Here is a 12,168-nt window from a genome sequence, read left to right on the forward strand (position 1 = left end):
TGGCATTCAGTTGTCTTTCTGCTTCATATAGTTAAACATTGAAACTAATGTACGGTACATTGAACTATGAGAAGAATGTCTTGCTCTGTAAATGTCAGGACAGCAGTTTTAATTAAATACAACGGTGTCTGGCTCTATCAGATGTATGCCTAGTAAAGGAAGTTGGACCATGAGGGAGTGCCAACTGCATGCTTGTCCTTGCCTTGTGTCAAACATTTTTAGTGGAATGACTCAAACAAGTAATATTCTCTTGAGCAATGTACAAAGTTCCAGTGGTATTGCTAAACTCAACCCACAGGCTTGTTCTCAGATCAAAACACCCAATGTCAGGGTTTTCTAACTGAGAACTGACCAACCCCACGTTGTGTTGGAGCTCTTCACTCAGTTGAGTGTTATCAATCACATATCATACTTACTTGCGTAGCAATCAGCGATACAGTATGTGCTTCAATTGGGAAAGACTGTTTGATCAATGTCATCTGTGTGACCAAACTCATTAAATTCACTTTGCAGTACATGTTGGAACTCTCATTCACTCAACTGTGTTATAAATCACATATCATACATACTGTATCTGTTTGCTACTTAAGTGTATGCTTCAATGTCTGATCTATGTTATCTGTGTGATGTACTGTAGAATGTAGGCTACTATTTATTAAGCTGTTGTAAACAATGCAATGGAGTAAAACAAATGTATAATTTTGTTTAACCTCTACGGGATCGGTGTCCCTAAACCAGGACGGTTATTGCTATTGTGACTAGAATGACATATGCAACAGCCAACTTTCTGGGACATAGACATGTCTTATGGGCAGAGAGCTTAAATTCTTGTTAATCTAACTGCGGTGTCCAATTAACAGTAGCTATTACAGTGAAATACCATGCTACTGTTTGAGGAGAGTGAGTGCACAACAAAACTTTCATCACGGCAACTGGTTTGACACATTCACTTTTGAAGGTAAATAATGTTCTTACATTCAGTAATCTTGTTCTGATTTGTCATCCTGTGGGTCCCAGAGATAAAATGAAGCATATTTTTTTAAAATTAAAATACATTTTTATGTTCAAATGTAGGAACTGGGGTCTACAATTTGACCCCACTGCTGTCTCTGGCTCCACACCCGGCCATCTAGATGTGTGAAAGTTAGTTTATAGGCTAATGATCCATCATGTTATGACATTCTTGGGAGTGTGTAAACTTTTACATTTTTTTTAATGTATGTTCTCTATAGTTATGTACTTGAAAATGTATCAGTTGACCTATTCGGCACATTTGGGAAAACTCCTGGCAGACTTGATACGGCCTTTCTCTTGCATTTCAAAGATGATGGGAGAAAAAAATGAAAACTTTTTTTTTTTTTGTATGAACTTTTACATCCTACATTAATTTCACATTTCTACAAACTTCAGTGTTTCCTTTCAAATGGTATCAAGAATATGCATATCCTTGCTTCAGGTCCTGAGCTACATACAGGCAGTTAGATTTATGTGTGTCATAACTAAGTTTATCCGCCCACTGTAAAGACAAAGCATGATGACATAAGCACATATGTATAACCTCCAACTAGGTGGGGTCAACTCCTTACACATCTACACAGCCAATAAATCTCTGTTGCTAGGCAGGAACATAATTGGTTCCTCTCACTGGTGTAGTCATGGCCCTGCCTGATGCTAGAACCTTCGTGGACGTGGAAATGTTTGAGTGGCAGTTAGGACTGTAGTAGAGTTCAATCCGCACTCCCTGACCAGCTATCAAGTGTCTTCACTGACATTATACATTTTATTCATTTAGCAGACACTCTGGGTTAAGTACCTTGCTCAAGGGCACTTTTCACTTAGTCAGCTCGGGGATTCAAACCAGCAACCTTTCAGTTACTAGCCCAACGATCTTAACCAGTAGGCTACCTGCCGCCCTCTCCCTGACCCAGTCCGTAATGCCTACAGTCCCTGTGTCCGTAGTTCCTGCGTCCAAGAACGCCAAGGTAACCTGTCTAAATGACTATCGCCCCGTAGCACTCACATCTGTAGCAATTAAATGCTTTGAAAGGCTGGTCATGGCTCACAACACCATCTTCAGACACCCTGTACCCACTGCAATTGGCATACCGCCCAAACAAAGCCACAGATTGACACAATCCCTATTGCACCTCTGTCACCTGGACAAGAGGAACACCTATGTGAGAATGCTGTTTATTGACTACATCTCAGCGTTCAACACCATAGTCCAAGCTCTTCACTAAGCTAAGGACCCTGGGACTGAACACCTACCTCTGCAACTGGAACCTGGACTTCCTGATGGGCCGCCCCCAGGTGGTGAGGGTAGGCAACAACACATCCGCCAGGCTGACCATCAACACGGGGGCCCCACAAGTGTGTGTGCATAGTCCCATCCTGTACTCCTGGTTCACCCACGACTGCATGAACACGCACTACTCCAACACCATTAGGTTTGCTGATGACAACTGTGGTAGGCCTGATCACCGATGGTGATGAGACAGCCCATAAGGAGGTCAGAGACCTGGCAGTGTGGTGCCAGGACAACAACCACTCCCTCAAAATCAGCAAGACAAAGGAGCTGATCGTGGACTACAGGAAATGGAGGGCCGGGCAGGCTCCAATTCACATTGACAGGGCTGTAGTGGAGCGGGTCAACAGCTTTAAGTTCCTTAATGTCCACATCACTAAGGATCTATCATGGTCCACACACACCCACACAGTCGTGAATGACAATGCTTCCCCCTCAGGAGGCTGAAAGGGTTTGGCATGGGCCCTCAGATCCTCAAAGTTCTACAGCTGCACAACTGGGAGCATCTTGACTGGCTGCATCACCGCTTGGTATGGCAACTGCTTGGCATCCGACCGCAAGGTGCTACAGAGGGTAGTGGGTACTGCGCAGACATCACTGGGGCAGAGCTCCCTGACATCCAGGACCTGTGAACCAGGCCTAATCGCCAAACATCAGTGCCCTACCTCACTAATGCTCTTGTGGCTGAATGAAAGAAAGTTCCAGCAGCAATGTTCCAACATCAAGTGGAAAACCTTCCCAGAAGAGTGGAGGCTGTTATAGCCACAAAGGGGGGACCAACTCCATGTTAATGCCCATGATTTTATAATGAGATGTTTGACAAGCAGGTATCCACATACTTTAGTAAGTAACCTGTAAGTAAGCATTTCACTGTTAGTCTACACCTGTTGTTTACGAAGCATGTGAAGAGTAACATTTTTATTTGATTTCATTACACTAGTGTCAGAACTGGGATCACACTTTGTTACTTACACCTATTTGTGGAACTATTTCAGGAACTGTGGAATGTCAAGGTCAGATCAGTCAAATATGTAAGAAATAGGAATTGGAATTCATCTACCAAATTTGGTGATTTGATCTGGTATTACTAGCTACTAGGATTATGAAATGTTATGTCTGTTTGCACAGTCAGGTAGGCCTCTCTCTTTTGCATACTTCCTTATTCAATCAAATTCATTAATAAAGCCCTTCTTACATCAGCTGATGTCACAAAGTGCTGTACAGAAACTAGAGGTCGACCGATTATGATTTTTCAACTCCAATACTGATACCGATTATTGGAGGACCAAAAAAAGCCGATGCCGATTAATCGGACGATTTTTATATATACATTTGTAATAATGGCAATTACAACAATACTGAATGAACAATGAACACTTTTATTTTAACTTCATATAATACATCAATAAAATCAATTTAGTCTCAAATAAATAATGAAACATGTTCAAATTTGGTTTAAATAATGCAAAAACAGTAAAAGTGCAATTTTTGCCATGTAAAAAGGCTAACGTTTAAGTTCCTTGCTCTGAACATATGAAAGCTGGTGGTTCCTTTTAACATGAGCCTTCAATATTCCCAGGTAAGAAGTTTTAGGTTGTAGTTATTATAGAACTATTTATCTCTATACCATTTGTATTTCATATACCTTTGACTATTGGATGTTCTAATAGGTACTTTAGTATTGCCAGCCTAATCTCGGGAGTTGATAGGCTTGAAGTCAAAAACAGCGCAATGCTTGAAGCATTACGAAGAGCTGCTGGCATATGCAGTAAAGTGCTGTTTGAATGAATGCTTACTGGCCTGCTGCTGCCTACCACCGCTCAGTCAGACTGCTCTATCAAATCATTGACTTAATTATAATATAATAACACACAGAAACATGAGCCTTAGGTCATTATTATGGTCAAATCCGGAAACTATCATTTCGAAAACAAAACGTTTATTCTTTCAGTGAAATACAGAACCGTTCCGTATTTTATCTAACGGGTGGCAACCTTAAATCTAAATATTGCTGTTACATTTCACAACCTTCAATGTTATGTCATAAGTACGTAAAATTTGGGCAAATTAGTTCGCAACGAGTCAGGCGGCCCAAACTGTTGCATTTTCCCTGATTCTGCGTGCAATGAACGCAAGAGAAGTGACACAATTTCCCTAGTTTAATATTGCCTGCTAACATTAATTGCTTTTAACTAAATATGCAGGTTTTAAAAAATATACCTCCGTGTAATGATTTTAAGAAAGGCATTGATGTTTATGGTTAGGTACATTCATGCAACGATTGTGCTTTTTTTGCAAATGCGCTTTTGTTAAGTCATCCCCGTTTGGCGAAGTTGGCTGTCTTTGTTAGGAAGAAATGGTCTTCACACAGTTCGCAACGCAGCACAAACTGCTGCATATACCCTGACTCTGGTGCACAGAACGCAAGAGAAGTGACACACTTTCCCTAGTTAAAAGAAATTCATGTTAACAGGCAATATTAACTAAATATGCAGGTTTAAAAATATAAACTTGTTTATTGATTTTAAGAAAGGCGTTGATGTTTATGGTTAGGTACACATTGGTGCAACGACAGTGCTTTTTTCGCAAATGCGCTTGTTAAATCATCCGTTTGGCGAAGTAGACTGTGATTCAGTGATAAATTAACAGGCACTGCATCGTTTATATGCAACGCGGGACAAGCTAGATAAACTAGTAATATCATCAACCATGTGTAGTTAACTAGTGATTATGTTAAGATTGATTGTTTTTTATAAGATACGTTTAATGCTAGCTAGCACCTTACCTTGGCTCCTTGCTGCACTCGTGTAACAGGTAGTCAGCTTGCCACGCAGTCTCCTCGTGGAGTGCAATGTAATCGGCCATGATCGGTGTCCAAAAATGCAGATTACCGATTGTTTTGAAAACTTGAAATCGGCCCTAATTAATCGTCCAATCCGATTAATCGGTCGATCTCAAACCCAGCCTAAAACCCCAAACAGCAAGCAATGCAGGTGTAGAAGCACAGGGGCTAGGAAAAACTCCCAAGAAAGGCCAGAACCTAGGAAGAAACATAGAGAGGAACCAGGCTATGAGGGGAGGCCAGTCCTCTTCTGGCTGTGCCGGGTGGAGATTATAACAGAACATGGCCAAGATGTTCAAATGTTCATAGATGACCAGCATGGTCAAATAATAATAATAATAATCACAGTGGTTGTCGAGGGTGCAACAGGTCAGCACCTCAGGAGTAAATGTCAGTTGGCTTTTCATAGCCAATCATTCAGAGTATCTCTACATTTACATTTAAGTCATTTAGCAGACGCTCTTATCCAGAGCGACTTACAAATTGGTGCATTCACCTTATGACATCCAGTGGAGCAGCCACTTTACAATAGTGCATCTAAATCTTTTAAGGGGGGTGAGAAGGATTACTTTATCCTATCCTAGGTATTCCTTAAAGAGGTGGGGTTTCAGGTGTCTCCGGAAGGTGGTGATTGACTCCGCTGTCCTGGCGTCGTGAGGGAGTTTGTTCCACCATTGGGGGGCCAGAGCAGCGAACAGTTTTGACTGGGCTGAGCGGGAACTGTACTTCCTCAGTGGTAGGGAGGCGAGCAGGCCAGAGGTGGATGAACAGAGGTGGAGGAGACGGATTCTCGCCATGCCACCTGGTAGGAGCGACCTGTCAGGTAGGACGCAATCCAAGCGTGGGCCGCGCCGGAGATGCCCAACTCGGAGAGGGTGGAGAGGAGGATCTGATGGTTCACAGTATCGAAGGCAGCCGATAGGTCTAGAAGGATGAGAGCAGAGGAGAGAGTTAGCTTTAGCAGTGTGGAGCGCCTCCGTGATACAGAGAAGAGCAGTCTCAGTTGAATGACAGTCTTGAAACCTGACTGATTTGGATCAAGAAGGTCATTCTGAGAGAGATAGCGGGAGAGCTGGCCAAGGACCACGTTCAAGGGTTTTGGAGAGAAAAGAAAGAAGGGATACTGGTCTGTAGTTGTTGACATCGGAGGGATCGAGTGTAGGTTTTTTCAGAAGGGTGCAACTCTCGCTCTCTTGAAGACGGAAGGGACGTAGCCAGCGGTCAGGGATGAGTTGATGAGCGAGGTGAGGTAAGGGAGAAGGTCTCCGGAAATGGTCTGGAGAAGAGAGGAGGGGATAGGGTCAAGCGGGCAGGTTGTTGGGCGGCCGGCCGTCACAAGACGCGAGATTTCATCTGGAGAGAGAGGGGAGAAAGAGGTCAGAGCACAGGGTAGGGCAGTGTGAGCAGAACCAGCGGTGTCGTTTGACTTAGCAAACGAGGATCGGATGTCGTCGACCTTCTTTTCAAAATGGTTGAAGTCATCTGCAGAGAGGGAGGAGGGGGGGGGGGGAGGGGGATTCAGGAGGGAGGAGAAGGTGGCAAAGAGCTTCCTAGGGTTAGAGGCAGATGCTTGGAATTTAGAGTGGTAGAAAGAGCTTTGCAGCAGCGACAGAAGAGGAAAATGTAGAGATGAAAGGATGCCAGGTCCAGAGTTTTCCTCCATTTCCGCTCGGCTGCCCGGAGCCCTGTTCTGTGAGCTCGCAATGAGTCGTCGAGCCACGGAGCGGGAGGGGAGGACCGAGCCGGCCTGGAGGATAGGGGACATAGAGAGTCAAAGGATGCAGAAAGGAGGAGAGGAGGGTTGAGGAGGCAGAATCAGGAGATAGGTTGGAGAAGGTTTGAGCAGAGGGAAGAGATGATAGGATGGAAGAGGAGAGAGACGGGGGAGAGAGAGCGAAGGTTGGGACGGCGCGATACCATCCGAGTAGGGGCAGTGTGGGAAGTGTTGATGAGAGCGAGAGGGAAAAGGATACAAGGTAGTGGTCGGAGACTTGGAGGGGAGTTGCAATGAGGTTAGTGGAAGAACAGCATCTAGTAAAGATGAGGTCGAGCGATGAGTAGGGGGGGAAGGTGAGAGGGAGAGGTCAAAAGAGGAGAGGAGTGGAAAGAAGGAGGCAGAGAGGAATGAGTCAAAGGTAGACGTGGGGAGGTTAAAGTCGCCCAGAACTGTGAGAGGTGAGCCGTCCTCAGGAAAGGAGCTTATCAAGGCATCAAGCTCATTGATGAACTCTCCGAGGAACCTGGAGGGCGATAAATGATGAGGATGTTAAGCTTGAAAGGGCTGGTAACTGTGACAGCATGGAATTCAAAGGAGGCGATAGACAGATGGGTAAGGGGAGAAAGAGAGAATGACCACTGGGAGAGATGAGGATCCCGGTGCCACCACCCCGCTGACCAGAAGCTCTCGGGTGTGCGAGAACACGTGGGCGGACGAAGAGAGAGCAGTAGGAGTAGCAGTGTTATCTGTGGTGATCCATGTTTCCGTCAGTGCCAAGAAGTCGAGGGACTGGAGGGAGGCATAGGCTGAGATGAACTGCCTTGTTGGCCGCAGATCGGCAGTTCCAGAGGCTACCGGAGACCTGGAACTCCACGTGGGTCGTGCGCGCTGGGACCACCAGATTAGGGTGGTCGCGGCCACGCGGTGTGGAGTGTTTGTATGGTCTGTGCAGAGAGGAGAGAACAGGGATAGACAGACACATAGTTGACAGGCTACAGAAGAGGCTACGCTAATGCAAAGGAGATTGGAATGACAAGTGGACTACACGTCTCGAATGTTCAGAAAGTTGAGCTTACGTAGCAAGAATCTTATTGACTAAAATGATTAAAAATGATACAGTACTGCTGAAGTAGGCTAGGTGGCAGTGGCTGCGTTGTTGACTTTGTAGGCTAGCTGGCAGTGGCTGCGTTGTTGATTACGTTACGTTGCGTTAAAAGAACGACAATAGCTGGCTAGGTAACCTAGAAAATCGCTCTAGACTACACAATTATCTTTGATACAGAGACGGCTATGTAGCTAGCTATGTAGCTAGCTACGATCAAACAAATCAAGCCGTTGTACTGTAATGAAATGAAATGAAAATGTGATACTACCTGTGGAGCGAGGCGGAATGCGACCGGGTTGTTGAGTTCTAATCGGTAGACGTTGGCTAGCTGTTAGCTAGCTAGCAGTGTCTCCTACGTTAAGGACGACAAATAGCTGGCTGCGTTGTTGATTCAGGGGCTAGCTGGCTAGCTAGCTAGCAGTGTTGATTACGTTACGTTGCGTTAAAAGAACGACAATAGCTGGCTCGGTAACCTAGAAAATCGCTCTAGACTACACAATTATCTTTGATACAGAGACGGCTATGTAGCTAGCTATGTAGACGGTGGGCGTTAGCTAGCTGCTGGGCAGATACGTTAGGACGACGAAATACGATAATTACGCAATTATCTTTGATACAAAGACGGCTATGTAGCTAGCTAAGAAGAAATTGCTAAGATTAGACAAATCAAACCGTTGTACTATAATGAAATGTAATGAAATGTAATGAAAAGTTATACTACCTGCAGACCGAAGTGCAGACCGAAGTGCGGATGCGACTGCTCGCTCCAACCCGGAAGTAGCAGTGTGTAACCCTGTCTCTAGGGTTGAAAACAGCAGGTCTGGGAAAGTAGCACGTCCGGTAAACAGGGTTCCATAGCTGCAGGCAGAACCGTTGAAACTGGGGCAGCAGCACGGCCAGGTGGACTGGGGACAGCAAGGAGTCATCAGGCCAGTTAGTCCTGAGGCAAGGTCCTAGGGCTCAGGTCCTCCGAGAGAAAGTAAGAAAGAGAGAAAGAAAGAGAGAATTAGAGAAGGCATACTTAAATTCACTCAGGACAGCGGATAAGACAGGAGAAATGGAAGAGCACCAGTAAGCCAGTAACTCAGCCCCTGTAATAGGGTTAGAGGCAGAGAATCCCAGTGGAGAGAGGGGAACCGGCCAGGCAGAGACAGCAAGGGCGGTTCGTTGCTCCAGTGCCTTTCCGTTCACCTTCACACTCCTGGGCCAGACTACACTCAATCATAGGACCTACTGAAGAGTCTTCAATAAAGACTTAAAGGTTGAGACAGAGTCTGCGTCTCTCACATGGATAGGCAGACCATTCCATAATAATGGAGCTCTATAGAAGAAAGCCCTGCCTCCAGCTGTTTGCTTAGAAATTCTAGGGACAGTAAGGAGGCCTGCGTCTTGTGACCGTAGTATACGTGTAGGTATGTACGGCAGGAACTAATCGGAAAGATAAGTATGAGCAAGCCCATGTAATGCTTTGTAGGTTAGCAGTAAAATCTTGAAATCAGCCCTTGCCTTAACAGGAAGCCAGTGTAGAGAGGCTAGCACTGGAGTAATATCATCATTTTTGGGGGTTCTAGTCAAGATTCTAGCAGCCGTGTTTAGCACTAACTGAAGTTTATTTAGTGCTTTATCCGGGTAGCCGGAAAGTAGAGCATTGCAGTAGTCTAACCTAGAAGTGACAAAAGCATGGATTAATCTTTTGGACAGAACGTTTCTGATTTTTGCAATGTTACGTAGATGGAAAAAAATCTGTCCTTGAAACCGTCTTGATATGTTCATCAAAAGAAAGATCAGGGTCCAGAGTAACACTGAGGTCCTTCACAGTTTTATTTGAGATAACTGTACAACCATCAAGATTAATTGTCAGATTCAACAGAAGATCTCTTTGTTTCTTGGGACCTAGAACTAGCATCTCTGTTTTGTCCGAGTTTAAAAGTATAACATTTGCCACTATCCACTTCCTTATGTCTGAAACATAGGCTTCCAGGGAGTGCAATTTTGGGGCTTCACCATGTTTCAGCGACATGTACAGCTGTGTCATCCGCAGTGAAAGTTAACATTATGTTTCCGAATGACATAACCAAGAAGAAAATATATAGTGAAAACAATAGTGGTCCTAAAACGGAGCCTTGAGGAACACCGAAATTTCCGACAGATAAGATCTAAACCAGGCCAGAACTTGTCCGTGTAGACCAATTTGGGTTTCCAATCTCTCCAAAAGAATGTGGTGATTGATGGTATCAAAAGCGGCACTAAGGTCTAGGAGCACGAGGATAGATGCAGAGCCTCGGGCTGACGCCATTAAAAGGTTATTTACAACCTTCACAAGTGCAGTCTCAGTGCTATGATGGGGTCTAAAACCAGACTGAAGCGTTTTTTATACATTGTTTGTCTTCAGAAAGGCAGTGAGTTGCTGCGCAACAGCTTTTTCATTTTTTTTGAGAGGAATGGGAGATTCGATATAGGCTGATAGTTTTTAATATTTTCTGGGTCAAAGTTTGGCTTTTTCAAGAGAGGCTTTATTACTGCCACTTTTAGTCAGTTTGGTACACATCCGGTGGATAGAGAGACGTTTATTATGTTCAGCATAGGAGGGCCAAGCACAGGAAGCAGCTCTTTCAGTAGTTTAGTTGGAATAGAGTCCAATATGCAGCTTGAACGTTTAGAGGCCATGATTATTTTCATCAGTGTCAAGAGATATTGTACTAAAAAACTTGACTGTCTCCCTTGATCCTAGGTCCTGGCAGAGTTGTGCAGACTCAGGACAACTGAGCTTTGTAGGAATACTCAGATTTAAAGAGTCTGTAATTTGCTTTCTACTGATCATGATCTGAGATAAGTTGATCATGTTTGTAGATAAGATGAGAGCACCCCTCCAGCTAGGATGGAGTCCGTCACTCCTCAACAGGCCAGGCTTGGTCCTGTTTGTGGATGAGTCCCAGAAAGATGGCCAATTGTCTACAAATTATATATTTTAGGAGGGGCAGAAAACAGGAGGGGCAGAAAACCAGCGATTGAGTTGTGAGACTGCTGTAGAGCTCATCACTCCCCTTACCTGGGAGGGGGCCAGAGACAATTACTCGATGCCGACACATCTTTCTAGCTGATTTACACGCTGAAGCTATGTTGCGCTTAGTGACCTCTGACTGTTTCACCCTAACATCGTTGGTGCCGACCTGGATAACAATATTCCTATACTCTCTACACTCGCCAGTTTTAGCTTTAACCAGCACCATCTTCAGATTAGCCTTAACATCGGTAGCCCTGCCCCCTGGTAAACAGCGTATGATCGCTGGTTGATTCGTTTTAAGTCTAATACTGCGGGTAATGAAGTCGCCAATGTCTAGGGTTTTCAATTGGTCAGAGCTAACGTAAACTCACCCCATTCCGTACAAATGTGCGCAACCGCAACATTCAAACGAGGCTACAAAGAAAACTAATGGGACTGTAGCGACTGTGTTGACGTCAAATTCGGGGGTGTGAACTAGGTTTCTATTCAAGCGTTGATCGACATGGTAATGGCTCTACAGTATTGGAGAAAAGTTGAAAAAAACTGACCCTCCGTTACATCTTGACGTGTCATGTCGTAACATACAGCAAGCATAAAGCAACTATTTCTGTCTTACAATCTCTCTCCACCAGGTGTAGCACTTCTATCATCCTTTAAAAACAAGAAATGGACAGTGACTGGGGTAAGGGTGGAATACCTAGTCATTTGTTTCGTCATCATTGCATGCGATCATCATTCTCAATGCCGTCCTAAAAACCTGATTCAAATTCGACACAAACCTTCAAATAGGTATGTAATGATACATTATATAAACTCTTTATAGTGTTTTATTTACATTTTAGAGGCGATAAGGTGATAAGTGGGACAGATCGAGTGAAAAAAAGCAATTTTCCCACACAATATCTCTCCTTCTCACTATCACACATTAGTACGGGGCTCATTGCCTGCTTGAATTATGCAGAAACGGGCAGCATTTAGGTCATGTAATTGATTCTGTTGGAAAGGGGAGAAATTGTGCTTTAAAATGGTATTGACATGACAGTTGATCTGGAAGTATTGCGTTTTGGGGGCGCTAAAATATGGGCAATTGTACGGACAAAGGCGATGTACGAGTTTACGTTAATGATGGGAGGCTTCGGCGTCTCAGACCCCGTAACGGGAGGAGTTGAGACCAGAGAAGGCTCGGCCTGCTGCT

Source organism: Oncorhynchus nerka, linkage group LG25 (assembly GCF_034236695.1).
Source record: "Oncorhynchus nerka isolate Pitt River linkage group LG25, Oner_Uvic_2.0, whole genome shotgun sequence".
NCBI lineage: Eukaryota > Metazoa > Chordata > Actinopteri > Salmoniformes > Salmonidae > Oncorhynchus > Oncorhynchus nerka.